Source organism: Idiotropiscis lumnitzeri, chromosome 2 (assembly GCF_059441095.1).
Source record: "Idiotropiscis lumnitzeri isolate Australia: NSW breed Sydney's pygmy pipehorse chromosome 2, RoL_Ilum_1.0, whole genome shotgun sequence".
Taxonomy (NCBI): Eukaryota; Metazoa; Chordata; class Actinopteri; order Syngnathiformes; family Syngnathidae; genus Idiotropiscis; species Idiotropiscis lumnitzeri.
The window spans coordinates 32,159,532-32,172,653 of NC_142392.1; the positions used below are offsets into that span (position 1 = coordinate 32,159,532).

The 13,122-nt window shown below is 50.9% G+C and overlaps 1 pseudogene; it reads left to right on the plus strand.

Annotated features, from left to right (window-relative positions):
* Nucleotides 1-6,451: 6,451 nt before the first annotated feature.
* Nucleotides 6,452-13,122, plus strand: part of LOC148342328 (uncharacterized) — a 55,352-nt pseudogene continuing 48,681 nt past the window's right edge.

A 13,122-nucleotide genomic window follows, 5' to 3' on the forward strand; every position in this document is an offset into this window, starting at 1 on the left:
AATTTGGTTGGCACAAAATTACACTGAAGAAGAAAGTGAAGTCCTCCAATTTTGCTGAAGATGTAATTAGGAATAAAATACCAGATTGAATTTGGATTCGAGAGACACTTCCTTAACCAGGTGATCCTAAATGTGTTAAGAACATCACAGAAATTCAGGACTTCAAGACCCCCCTCCGCTTTGCAATTAGCTAGTACTCTATTCTTGAGTTTGTGGGATTTATTTTTCCAAATGAAATCTAAAAATATCTTATTTATTTCAGTGACTGTTGACTCTTTCACAAAAAGAGACAAAGATGGATAAACAAGACGAGATAAACCTTCTGCTTTTGAGAGGAGTACCCTTCCTATTATAGATAAGTCCCTTTGGAGCCATAAACCAAATATCTGTCGAGATTTTTTAAGTCTGTCTGAAAAGTTTAAATGCTGTCTAACTATAAGATTTTTAGATATGAAAATTCCTAAATACTTAACTGAATATGGCGTCGTTTTTTTTTTTATTTTTATTTTTTTTTTTATATGGCGTGGTTTTTTTCTTTCGAGAAAATGGCAGTCTGTTCGTCACGAAGGCGGAAGCACAGGACACACCCCGCTGTGATATGATTGGCTGCTGGCTATGTGGAGCACTGTCACCAACTCACCGACAGATGTCGCCATTTGGAATAGAATAGAATAGAAATCCCTTTATTGTCATTGTACTCAAGTGTGCAACGAGATTAGAGGGCTCCCCTCTCCAGTGCAATACAACAATAATACAGACAAATATATAAATTAGATAAATAAATAAGACAGTGCAATGGAATTCAGTACTGAATAGGGCATATAGAAACACATCACAATGCTGTTTCGCAAGGTTAGGGTGGTCTCGTGTGTGTGTGTGAGAGTTCAGTATGGAGATGGCTCTCGGAAAGAAACTGTTTCTCAGTCTATTGGTCCTTGATTTGATGCATCTGTAGCGCCTGCCAGAGGGCAACAGGTCGAACAGGTGTGAGTTTGGGTGGGTATTGTCTTTGACGATGTTGAGAGCCCTTCTGAGGCACCGGGCGGTGTAGATGTCCGACAGCGAGGGGAGAGGGCAGCCAATAATCCTTTGCGCTGTTTTGACTGTCCTCTGGAGCCTCACTCTGTCCGCCTCAGTGCAGCCGCTGTACCAGGTGGAGACACAGTACGTCAGCAGGCTCTCGATGGACGAGTGGTAGAAGGCCAGCAGCAGCTTCCTGTCCAGGTTGAATTTCCTGAGGACTCTGAGGAAGTGCAGACGCTGGTGGACCTTCTTTACCACTGCTGTGGTGTTGTGAGTCCAAGAAAGGTCGTCGGAGATCTGTACTCCCAGGAACTTGAACGTGTGGACCCTCTCCACACACACGCCTTCGATGCAGAGGGGGGGCTGCACCGTCTTGTTCCTCCTGAAGTCGACGACAATCTCCTTTGTTTTTGCAGTGTTAAGGTGCAGTCTGTTGTCCTTGCACCAAGCTGTCAGTCTCTTTACCTCCTCTCTGTAGGCTGTCTCGTCACCTTCCGAGATCAGACCGACCACTGTCGTGTCGTCAGCAAACTTGACGATGGTGTTGTTGCCGTGGGCCGGGCTGCAGTCGTAGGTGTAGAGGGCGTACAGGAGAGGGCTCAGCACGCATCCTTGGGGGGAACCGGTGCTCAGCATGCGGGTGGAGGACGTGTAGGGGCCGAGCAACACAGACTGGGGTCTGTTGGTCAGAAAGTCCTTAATCCAGATGCGTGTGAGGGCAGAGAGGCCGAGAATGTCCAGTTTGGCGACGAGGATGTCTGGGATGATCGTGTTGAATGGCGAGCTGTAGTCCACAAAGAGCATCCTTGCATAGCTCTGCTGTCGTTCCAGGTGGCCCAGCACAACATGCAGAGCAGTGTCGATGGCGTCCTCAGTGGATCTGTTAGCCCGGTATGCAAACTGATAGGGGTCCAGAGTGGGAGGAAGGCAGTCCCTGATGTGCTGGAGAACCAGCCTCTCAAAGCACTTCATGATGACTGGTGTGAGAGCAACAGGACGGTAGTCATTCAGGTGGACGGCTGGTGACTTTTTGGGGACAGGAATAATGGTGAAAGTTTTCAAGCAGGAGGGGATGACTGCTTGAGCCAGGGAGCGGTTGAAGATCCTGCAGAAAACATGCGCCAGTTGGTGGGCACATGCTCTGAGGACCTTGCCTGGTATTCCGTCGGGTCCAGTAGCTTTCCTGGGGTTAACCGCCAGGAGCGCGCGCCTCATATCGTGTTCCTCTACGATGAGTGGGGGGGAGTTGGAGCATGAAGTGCGGGGGTGTGACGGTTGGGGCGAGTCAAAGCGAGCGAAGAAGCAGTTAAGCTCCTCTGCCAGCGATGCACTCGGGTCTACAGAGGTCGTGCTGCTGCCACGGAAGTTGGTGATGCTCCTTAGACCCTGCCACACCTCCCGTGGTCTGTTGCTGGCAAGGTGGGCCTCCAGCCTCCCCTTGTAGTTTGCCTTGGCTAGCTTGATGCCTTTGCTCAGGTCAGCACGAGCCACCCTGTACTGGGCTTTGTCGCCTGACCTGAAGGCAGCGTCACGGGCCTTGAGGAGAGAACGAACCCTGCTGGACATCCAGGGCTTCGCATTTGGGAAGGTCCGTATAGTCCTGTGTAGGGACACAGTTTCCATGCAGAACTTGATGTAGTCCATGTGTGTCGACATTAAGGTCCTGATGATCAAAGAGGTCCCAGTTTGTGTTTTGAAAGCAGTCCTGTAATTCACTCATGGCGTCGTCACGCCAGGTTTTCACAGTCTTTGTGGTGGGCCTGAATCTGCGCCTGGGAGGGGTGTACGCAGGTGCGAGCTGCAAGGACAGGTGGTCTGACTGGCCGAGGGGGGCGAGTGGGAGGGCTCTGTATGCGTGCTTGATGTTCGAGTACACATGGTCGAGAGTGTTGTCTCCCCTCGTTGAGCACTTGACATGCTGGTGAAACTCTGGGAGTACGGTCTTTAAATTGGCCTTATTAAAGTCTCCCGCTACTACGTGAACGCCATCAGGGTGGGCCCGCTGATGTTTATTGATGACGCACGCGAGCAGCGAGAGCGCCGTGCTAGTGCTAGCGTCGGGAGGGATGGAAACAGCCGTGACAATCACTACCGTTAGCTCCCTCGGGAGAAAATAAGGCCGGCACTTAACGGACATCGACTCGATGTCGGGGGAAGAGTGCTTCTCGACAATCGTGCTATCGCCGCACCAGTTCTCATGCACGTAAACACAGAGCCCCCGCCCCTTCTCTTACCGGTGTCCCTCGTCCGATCCGCGCGATGTAGCGAGCGCCCGGCCAGCTGGATGCTAGCGTCGGGGACGTCTGCGTGCAGCCAGGATTCCGTGACGACGATCACACTGCTATCTCGCACATAGCGGTTTCCCAGGATTTGTAATCCCAGGTCGTCGATTTTGTGGACCACGGATCTGGCGTGTAGTAGTTGACGTGTTCATGGGGATTGAATATGAATCATAAACAGAAGACAAAACCAATTGGCATTTGTAAAATTTGATGAGGGATTAAGTTGGTGAGCTCTGATGGGAGACGGGCGAGACGCGAATGGATTGAAGCTTCCGCCAGTGACCCGTCCAATAGTGTCACCACCACTCAGCTGTGCCGGGTGGCCGTCCTCGAGGGCGTGCGCCTCCCTGTTACTGACATCATGCGGAACAGTCCGTCAATGAGAAACTGCTCATCAGTATGAGTAGAACCCCCGTTTTTGCATCGATGAAAGAAAATATTGTATTGGATGGAGAAAAAGAATTGTTACACCTGCGGGTTCAGAGGGACAAGAGTGCTAATTCACCCGGAAAGGAAAAAAGAATATGGGAAAAAAAATTAAATAAAAGCGGGGGGAAGCAGCTAATGCAGCCCCGACGCATGCAGCTCCCATTGCGTCTGCTCTTACCGTTTCCGCTGCTCCTGGGCCAGGTTCTGGTGACGCAGTGCCACAGCAGGATTGTTGTCCGCACCGGCCAGTCAACAAGGTCACGTAACAGAAGTAGGGCTGGTTATAGACATGGGTTGTGAGTGGGACGTGCTCTTGCTGTGGGGTGTGGGGTCACTGGGTGATGAGCGGTCCAAGCCGAGCCACTTCCTGAAATGTGCCATCACAAAGAGCTCCTCTAGCACGGGGGCGCCACCGCTACCCCCTCCGACAACGCTTCTATGGCTTCCAAACGCACAGTTGACGCCTCAACCCGATTGGGACCACATTCCACAATAGGGGTGCCCGCAGAGCCTCAGCATTCAAGGACCGGCAAGTCTTGGCATTCCGGTGACGATTGATGGACAACAGTTTTTGATGGTGGAACAAGATATTCCACGCTTTGCAAGCTTCTTCTGCATATCCCAATGAGCAACAATACTGTCATGCTTGTGGGACTCTTGAGATTGGCCAAGTCACTGCCGTGGACCGATTCCGCACCTGTGAAACACTGGAATTCGAGTGGGACTGAATTTGACTGTGCACATCCGGCGGGGAAGCATAAGTTGTCCTCCGTTCCAGTAGACTGGGCAGCTCTGAGACCAGGGTCTCCATCCTCCCGCGGGTGGTACATCCTGTTCCTGCTCTGGTCTGCGTAGTGTAGCCGCCTCCACCCATTCAAACCACCAATTGGTCCTTTGCATTGAACACTGAGTTCTGATGATTTGGTTTGTCAGGATGTATTCACGCAATTTCGAGGGTCAGAAGCGCATCTTGAATTAGGATTATGTATTTGTGATGTCTACCGGTGCTGCCTCGCATGTGTGCCTTGCCCCAGAGCAGAGGAAACGGTATGAATTGTCTCTGTTCGCTGAGCCACAAATCACATTAACTATCGGTGCGCATCATCATACTAAAGATTTAGGCCCATTGGTGAAGACGGTTGGCAGAGTTAATTTCAGATGTAGAATACTCCATGTCACTTGCAGGGTGTGGTGTTTCACCACCCATTACGAATTCCTCTGTTATGGAACATTTTCCGAATTTCGACACTATGGTGGACCCGGGGTCTGACTGATGTGCTCTGCTCCACAGCTTCTCCAATTTGTTTTTGCTATATCTGCGAATGTTTTTATATTATTGTGAAAGAAATTAAGTTTGTCATGTCATCATGTTTCAAAACTATGCTTACGGGTTAATAGAAGGTCACAAAAACATGGACCTCTTAAACAGGAAAACGTGAGTTCAGTGGTAACAGAGTTGTGTATATGCTGGCAGTTTAGCAGGAAGCCACAAAAACAGATGCACGTCTTGAACCGTGTTTGACAGAAAACCGTTTAGCTCGCATTGAACAGAAGTGTGATGAAGTCAAAGTGTTCATGTTTTTCCATTCTTTATGAGTTGACATCTACAAATTGCTTTGCTGCGCTTCAATAAAATGCCGCACAGGAGCGGGAACGCTTTTCTCTTTGGCGGACTGCTCCTCGCGAGTGAAAAAGACAATCTTGGCTGGGTGATTCATTTGTGCAGACTTGTCTCGTTTTTGACAAAAACTGTGCACACTGCGGCAAAAAGATCAATGGCGGTTGATGAATTTTAGTGGATAAAGCACAAAGGATTAATTTAAAAAAAAAAAATCAAGTACGTATTGCTCTTATTTATTAATGAACTTTGTACTGTCTTGGTCGGGTGAGAGTCAATGAACCTCCGGTGGCTCTGCACTGTTTTGTGCTCGTGTGCATAGTTTCACCTCATCCAAACATTTAAAATACATTTAATGCATCCACCCAGGGTTACACGGATCTCGATCAGTGAACAAGCGCATGCTGCAAAGAATGCATCTGCATCTTTGGCTTACTATGGGCTTAAAAAGGGAGTACGCCACAATCCCCTTTTCTACCAACAAGCCCAGGAACATTTAGTTCTATCTCTAAATGCAAAAAGAAATTGTCATGATCCGTGTCGGTCATGGCAGGGCTTTGTTGTAATTTTCACGTCCCATGCCTTGTCCTTGTTTTTGTTTACCCCGGTCAGCTGAGTAGGGGCGTTTCCCCTCAGCTCTCCGTTCCCACCAGCCACGCACCTGTTCCCCGTTAGCCCCGCACACCTGACTCCCATCTGCTCCCCTAATCAATGGACTACTTAACCACCCCGTGCCGACAGCTCAGCGTCGGTGCATTGCCCCATTTGCGGACAGCACTCCCATTGGTTTGCCCTTTCCTCAGGCCACCGTTACTCTTTGCTGTCATTCCTGATCATAGCTCGTAGTCACTTGTTATTGTCCCCGTTTCACAGTCTAGTTCAGTTCTGTCCTGTCGCGCCCTTGTTCGTCCTCATTGTTTTGTTATTTTGTCCCTAGTACCTTGTTGCCTTTTGGTTTCGTTTTGTTGAATAAATTCCCTTTAAGTTACCCTAATCCCGGGTTCCTCGCATTTTGGGTCCACCCCCTCCTCGCCGACCGGCGAACCTAACAGAATGCACCGACCAAGAAAGGACCCAGCGAGAGGCTCACGGCGGCGTCATGGGCGCCGCCCCTCGGACAACCACCCTCTTCAGCCTGCCGACCAGCCCCGTGCCTTTCCGTTGGTTCAGCCTTCCGTACCTCGTCTGACTCTTCTCCCCTTGGCAATGTAAACGACTACCCCCCAGTCATCCCTCACCACCTTATAATAGACTCCGATTTGGCCGACAATTTTGAGCACCAGGTCCCTCACGTTCTGGTCGACTCAGATCACGAGGATGACTTCGAGTATTTCGACCATCTTTTAGACACCCAGCGCAACCCGGACTCACTCACAGTGACCAGATTTCAGAACTCCAGATCTGCTTTTCTCACTTGGCCGAAAAGGAGAAGCAGCTGCAGGCTGCACTGGCAAAGATTGAGGAGGAGGCCGCCGCCGAGAACCCAGCACAGAAGAAGATCCAGGAACTGGAAGCTCAGATCGCTGAGCTGCAGGAGGATCTGGAATCGGAGAGACAGAGTCACAACCAGGCTTTTGATGAGCTTAATGACCAACTGGAGCAGGCCAAACGGAACAAGATGTCGGTGGAGAAAGCAAAGCAGGTTCTCGAGAGCGAATGGGACGAGGTGCAGATCGAGCTCAAGACTCTGATGCAAGGCAACTCCGATTCCGAGCATCGTCGGAAGAAGGCGGCGTACCAGGTTCAGGAGCTGCAGGTCAAGCTTGGAGAGAGCGAACAGCAGAGGCAGGAGATGGCTGACAAGATGGCCAAAGTGCAGTCTGAGCTGGACAATGTCAACAGCCTTCTGACTGAAGCCGAGGGTAAGAACATCAAACTCAGCAAAGACCTTTCTTCAGTGGAGTCGCAGCTGCAGGATGCACAGGATTTGCTCCAAGAGGAGACTCGTCAGACGCTGAGCCTCTCCACTCGCTTGCGGCAGCAGGAGGAGGGCAAGAAGAACATGGAGAAGCAGGTCTCCTCGCTTCGGGACCAGCTGGCCGACATGAAGAAGGCTGATAGGGATCAGGTCCCCCGTCTCGGCTGCGCCTGGCCCGCCTGCTGCGCCCGGTCCGCCGCTGCCTCCATGTCAGCTGCAAGCAACCCATGCCATCTCCACGTCAGCTGCACAGACCATGCCGCCTCCACGTCAGCTGCAGCAACCCACGCCGCCTCCACGTCAGCTGCAGCCACCCACGCCGCCTCCACGTCAGCTGCAACAACCCATGCTGCCTCCACGTCAGCTGCAACAACCCATGCTGCCTCCACGTCAGCTGCAGCAACCCACGCCGCCTCCACGTCAGCTGCAGCAACCCACGCCGCCTCCACGTCAGCTGCAGCCTCCAGCGCCGGTCCCTCATCAGCTGCAGCCTCCAGAGCCCCACTGCGCCTCACTGCCAGCTGCTGAGCCCCGTCCGGGATCCCCGCAAGCGGCTGAGCCCCGTCCCGGCTCCCCGCCAGCTGCTGAGCCCCGTCCCGGCTCCCCGCCAGCTGCTGAGCCCCGTCCCGGCTCCCCGCCAGCTGCTGAGCCCCGTTCCGGCTCTCCGCCAGCTGCTGAGCCCCGTTCCGGCTCCCCGCCAGCTGCAGAGCCCCGTTCCGGCTCCTCGCCAGCTGCTGAGCCCCGTCCCGGCTCCCCGCCAGCTGCTGAGCCCCGTCCCGGCTCCCCGCCAGCCGCTGAGCCCCGTCCCGGCTCCTGAGCCCCGTCCCGGCTCCTGAGCCCCGTCCCGGCTCCTGAGCCCCGTCCCGGCTCCTGAGCCCCGTCCCGGCTCCTCGCCGGCGGCTGAGCCCCGATCTGGCTCACCGCCGGCTGCTGAGCCCCGATCCCGCGTCTTGCCAGCGCCCCAGGTCCATGTTCAAGCGGACCACGTCTTGCGTCCGCCCCAAGTTCACGTTCCGACGGAGCACTTCTTGCGTCCGCCCCAAGTTCACATTTCGGCGGAGCACGTCGTGCGTCCGCCCCAGGTTCACGTTTCGGCGGAGCACGTCGTGCGTCCGCCCCAGGTTCACGTTTCGGCGGAGCACGTCGTGCGTCCGCCCCAGGTCCACATTCCGTCCGGCGGAGCACGTCGTGCGTCCGCCTCAAGTCCACGTTCCAGCGGAGCACGGCGTGCGTCCGCCTCAAGTCCACATTCCGATGGAGCACGTCCTGCGTCCGTCCCACGTCCCCGTCCCAGTGGAGCACGTCGTGCGTCCGCCCCAAGTCCACGTTTCGGCGCAGCACGCCCTGCGTCCGCCTCAAGTCCTCGACCCGACGGCGCACGCCCTGCGCGTCCCAAGTTCCTGCCTCGGCGGTGGCCGACGACCCACCGCCGCGTCTCGTCTCAGCCTCGGCGGCGCTCGACGACCCACCGCCGCTCGAGGTTCCGGCGTCGGCGGTGGAAGACTACCCACCTCCGCTTCTCGTCTCCGCCTCGGCGGCACTCGACACCCCGCCGCTGTTCCAGATTCCTGCACCGGCGGAGGACAACGACACGCCTCCGCTTCTCGCCTCTGCCTCGGCGGCCTTCGACGACGCGCCACCGCTTCTCCTCTCTGCCTCGGCGGCGTCCGATGAACCACCGCCCCTTCTCGCCTCTGCCTCGGCGGCCTTCGACGACGCACCGCCGCTTCTCGCCTCTGCCTCGGCGGCGTCCGATGAACCACCGCCCCTTCTCGCCTCTGCCTCGGCGGCCTTCGACGACACGCCGTCGCTTCTCGTCTTTGCCTCGGCGGCGTCCGATGAACCGCCGCCGCTTCTCGTCTCTGCCTCGGGGGCGCTCGACGATCCGCCGTTCCAAGTTCCTGTGTCGGCGGTGCCCGACGGCCCGCCGCCATTCCCAGTTCCTGTCTCGGCGCCCCCCGACGGTCCGCTGCTGCACCAAGCTCCTGCCTCGGCTGCGCCCGGCGTCCCGCTGCCGCTTCTCGTCTCAGCCTCGTCGCCGTACTTCATGCGGCGATCTGGACCTCCCGGACGTCCGCCCGAATGGCCACGGCGGGACTTGCAGGTCTGGCCACCCGGACGGCCGCCTGAAGGGCCACGAAGGGACTCACTGGTCTGGCCCCCCGGACATCCGTCGAGCGCGGGCCGTGGTCCCCTCCCGCCCACCCTCGTTTTTGGACAATTTTTTTTTTTTTTTCTCCTTGTTGTTCTGGGAGGGGTACTGTCATGATCTGTGTCGGTCATGGCAGGGCTTTGTTGTCATTTTTCACGTCCCATGCCTTGTCCTTGTTTTTGTTTACCCCAGTCAGAGTAGGGGCGTTTCCCCTCAGCTCTCCGTTCCCACCAGCCACGCACCTGTTCCCCGTTAGCCCCGCACACCTGACTCCCATCTGCTCCCCTAATCAATGGACTACTTAACCACCCCGTGCCGACAGCTCCGCGTTGGTGCATTGCCCCATTTGCGGACAGCACTGCAATTGCTTTGCCCTTTTCTCATGACACCGTTACTCTTTGCTGTCATTCCTGTTCATAGCTCGTAGTCACTTGTTATTGTCCCCGTTTCACAGTCTAGTTCAGTTCTGTCCTGTCGCGCCCTTGTTCGCCCTCATTGTTTTATTATTTTGTCCCTAGTACCTTGTTGACTTTTGGTTTCGTTTTGTTGAATAAATTCCCTTTAAGTAACCCTAATCCCGGCTTCCTCGCATTTTGGGTCCACCCCCTCCTCGCCGACCGGCGAACCTAACAGAAATACTTGTAAACATATTTCACTTGAAGGATTCCTATTTTATCAATGACATTATGTTGCGATGGCCCCCAGGGGCCCCCATTAATATGTTAGGGTCCCACAACAGGTGTTCCATCAGACGCACACAATAGCCTGTGTGTGCTAACTTAAACTCGCTTCCAGAAACGTCTGTGACTCTGTCAGGAATTAAAACTGGCATCAGCCGCAACGTGCTTCCTTTTTAAATGCTCGTTTATCACAGTTGTGCTGCTAAAGGGAGGTTTACATCGTAGGACGTAATTTTGTGAAATGCCCCCATGGTCCGGTCCAAGTTGGGGTCGCACGCATTGCTCCGTGTGCGGCGGGTACAAGTCAAGGTAGTACGGTAGAAACAATATAAGACAAAGTCGCCGCCTGAGCTTTGACTTGACGAAACCAAATTTGTCTTTTTGTGTCCTGCAGACGTCAGACAAAATGATCTCTGTTCTGTGAAAGGGGAGCCAGATTTGACTCACATCAAAAAGGAGGAGGAGGAGGAGGAGATCAACAAGTCACCAGTGAACGTTGTCCATATAAAGACTGAAGATAAAAACAAGGATGAGAGTGAGGACAACAGAGGGGCGGAGCCTCCAAGCAGCAGCTCAAGTCATCACGTGACAACAGAAGGTGATGAAGACCACTGGGGGCCATCACAAGTACATAATGAGGACACATTATCAGACGCTCATGACAATGATGATACTAATGATGATGATGATGATGATGGGCAAGCCAAAGGCGAAAGGGCATGTCACACTGACTCATTCACTTCAAAGCTGTCTTTAAAAGGGCACAGAAAAACACACAGTGGTGAAAACCCTTTTTCCTGCTCGGTTTGTGGCAAAAGCTTCTCTCGAAAGTCTCATTTTGTAAGGCACACAAGAACGCACAGTGGAGAAAAACCTTTTTCCTGCTCAGTTTGCGGAAAAGGTTTCTCTCAAAAGACAAGATTAATAGCACACAAAAGAATACACACTGGAGAAAAACCTTTTTCCTGCTCAGTTTGTGCCAAGAGTTTCTCTCGAAAGTCGCATTTACGAAGCCACACAAGAACGCACAGTGGAGAAAAGCCATTCAGTTGCAGCGTTTGTGCTAAAAAATTCGCCACTAAACAGCATGCGAAGATTCACAATTGTGCTGGTGAGAAAAGCAGCGATCCTTGAAGCTTAAAAAAAAGAAAACAAAAAACTGAAGGAACTGACTCTTTGTGGTAATATGTAAATTTTGATTTTGAATAAAATATGATATATTGAATTTTGCAAAGCTTTTTTATTGACACTAAGCCAATGTGATCCGTGCCAGAAGAAGCAACGTGTCTGAGTGATGATTTTTTTTTTGTGTGTTTCATCAAACATGTAAATAAAATTAATTGCCTTTGCCTGGAACAACATTTTTTATGCTTTTCAGTTGTCTTTTTAATCGTACCTATTGGAAAAAGTGTGAGAAGAAACGGTGCTTGTGAAATCGGGCCTTCCACAATCATCAATAAAATTACTTGTTCCACTTGCTCAACTGGCCTTCATTACGCCGTGAAAAGGTGAAAAACTGAACTAGAAGTTGAACTATAAAAAGAACCAGAAAGAGAAATGCAAATAGTCTCAGTTTCTCTCAAAGGTTTTGTCAGGAGTTGGCAACTTGATGGCGACTGGAGTCAGCGCTGGTTTTCTCGCTGTGTTTGGCTGGCTCGTATATGTATGGTCCATTGAACATAACTCAAACTCTTCAAATATCCCCTCACATACATTTAATATTACACTTTCTGAATACATTTCTGACTGGCTAAATACACTTTCTAGGTTGAGCTCTATCAAGCGTTTGGGGTTTGTTGCTAAGCAGAATCTCACTTTGGAAAAACTATCATTTTGAAAAATATACCAAATATTTTTTTTCATGCTATATTGTATTTTTTATACATTGGATTATTTATATATTGAAATAGGAAAATATTAAAATTTAAAATTGGAAACCACATACAGCCTTACTTCAATTAATAATAATAGAAACATTTTATAAATATTGAACTAATTGAGAAGAGTCCTGATTTGGAAATAAATATTGAATTATAAAAAATACTAAAAAAATAATTCAATAACCCGACCCTGGATGAGCGGCAGAAAATGGCTGGATGGATGGAATAATTTAAATTGCACACATATTCAAAAGAACAAATATGTTAAGAAATATTCAAGTGTGAAATAAAAAGGTTTAAATTAATATTGATATAATTTCATATTAAAATAATTGAATAAATATTGTATTATTACATAAGCAAGCTTAAATATACATTGAAATATATTTTTAAAAAAAGTAGTGTATTTTTAAATGGCCTAATTTAGATCTGGGAAGTAATTCTCTTTATGAAACTATGAAGGGACTGGAGCTCACAGAAGTGACCAGTCTTGGTTCTGAAGTTCCGATGTAACCAGATACTGCCCTGAGAGAAAATAGGCCTGAGCATTGTTTATGGTGGGGGCAATTCTCTCGCCAGGTCAGTGACCTTCCAGGTTATGGAAGTAATTTAAGGTGGTCACGAGTAGACTGGTCGTATCAAACGGGGAGACGCATCTGCTCTCCCTCTGGGGGACTTTTGGAGGGAAATCCCGAAGACGAGCGGGATGGGAATGCATATGTAACAAAGGAAAATTAGATATTCATGTCCTATTTGGGCATTCCTTGTAAGAAGGTAATGTCTGAGAGGGGGCTCGCACGTGTGCGGAGCGCACACGCACACGTTTTTGGGGAGACTTCTTTTGACATCAGCATGTGACGAGAATCAAATCTTTCTTCTTTCTTTCGTTCTTTTCCATCACCAATCCAGCCTTGCTCGGCTGCCTCTCCGGAAGGCAGCAAGGACCCACACTTCAAAGACAAAATATACTACATATTGAAAGAAAAATAATACTCAAATATTGAAATAAGTATAGAATTGAATGAATTAACACCAAAAAAATATATACCTCCTGGAAAATAAAATTATTGTCAACATTTTTCTTTCTTGCACATTCTTAAAGCAATCGTAAGTTTTTTACTTTTAATTTTTAAGTTACTT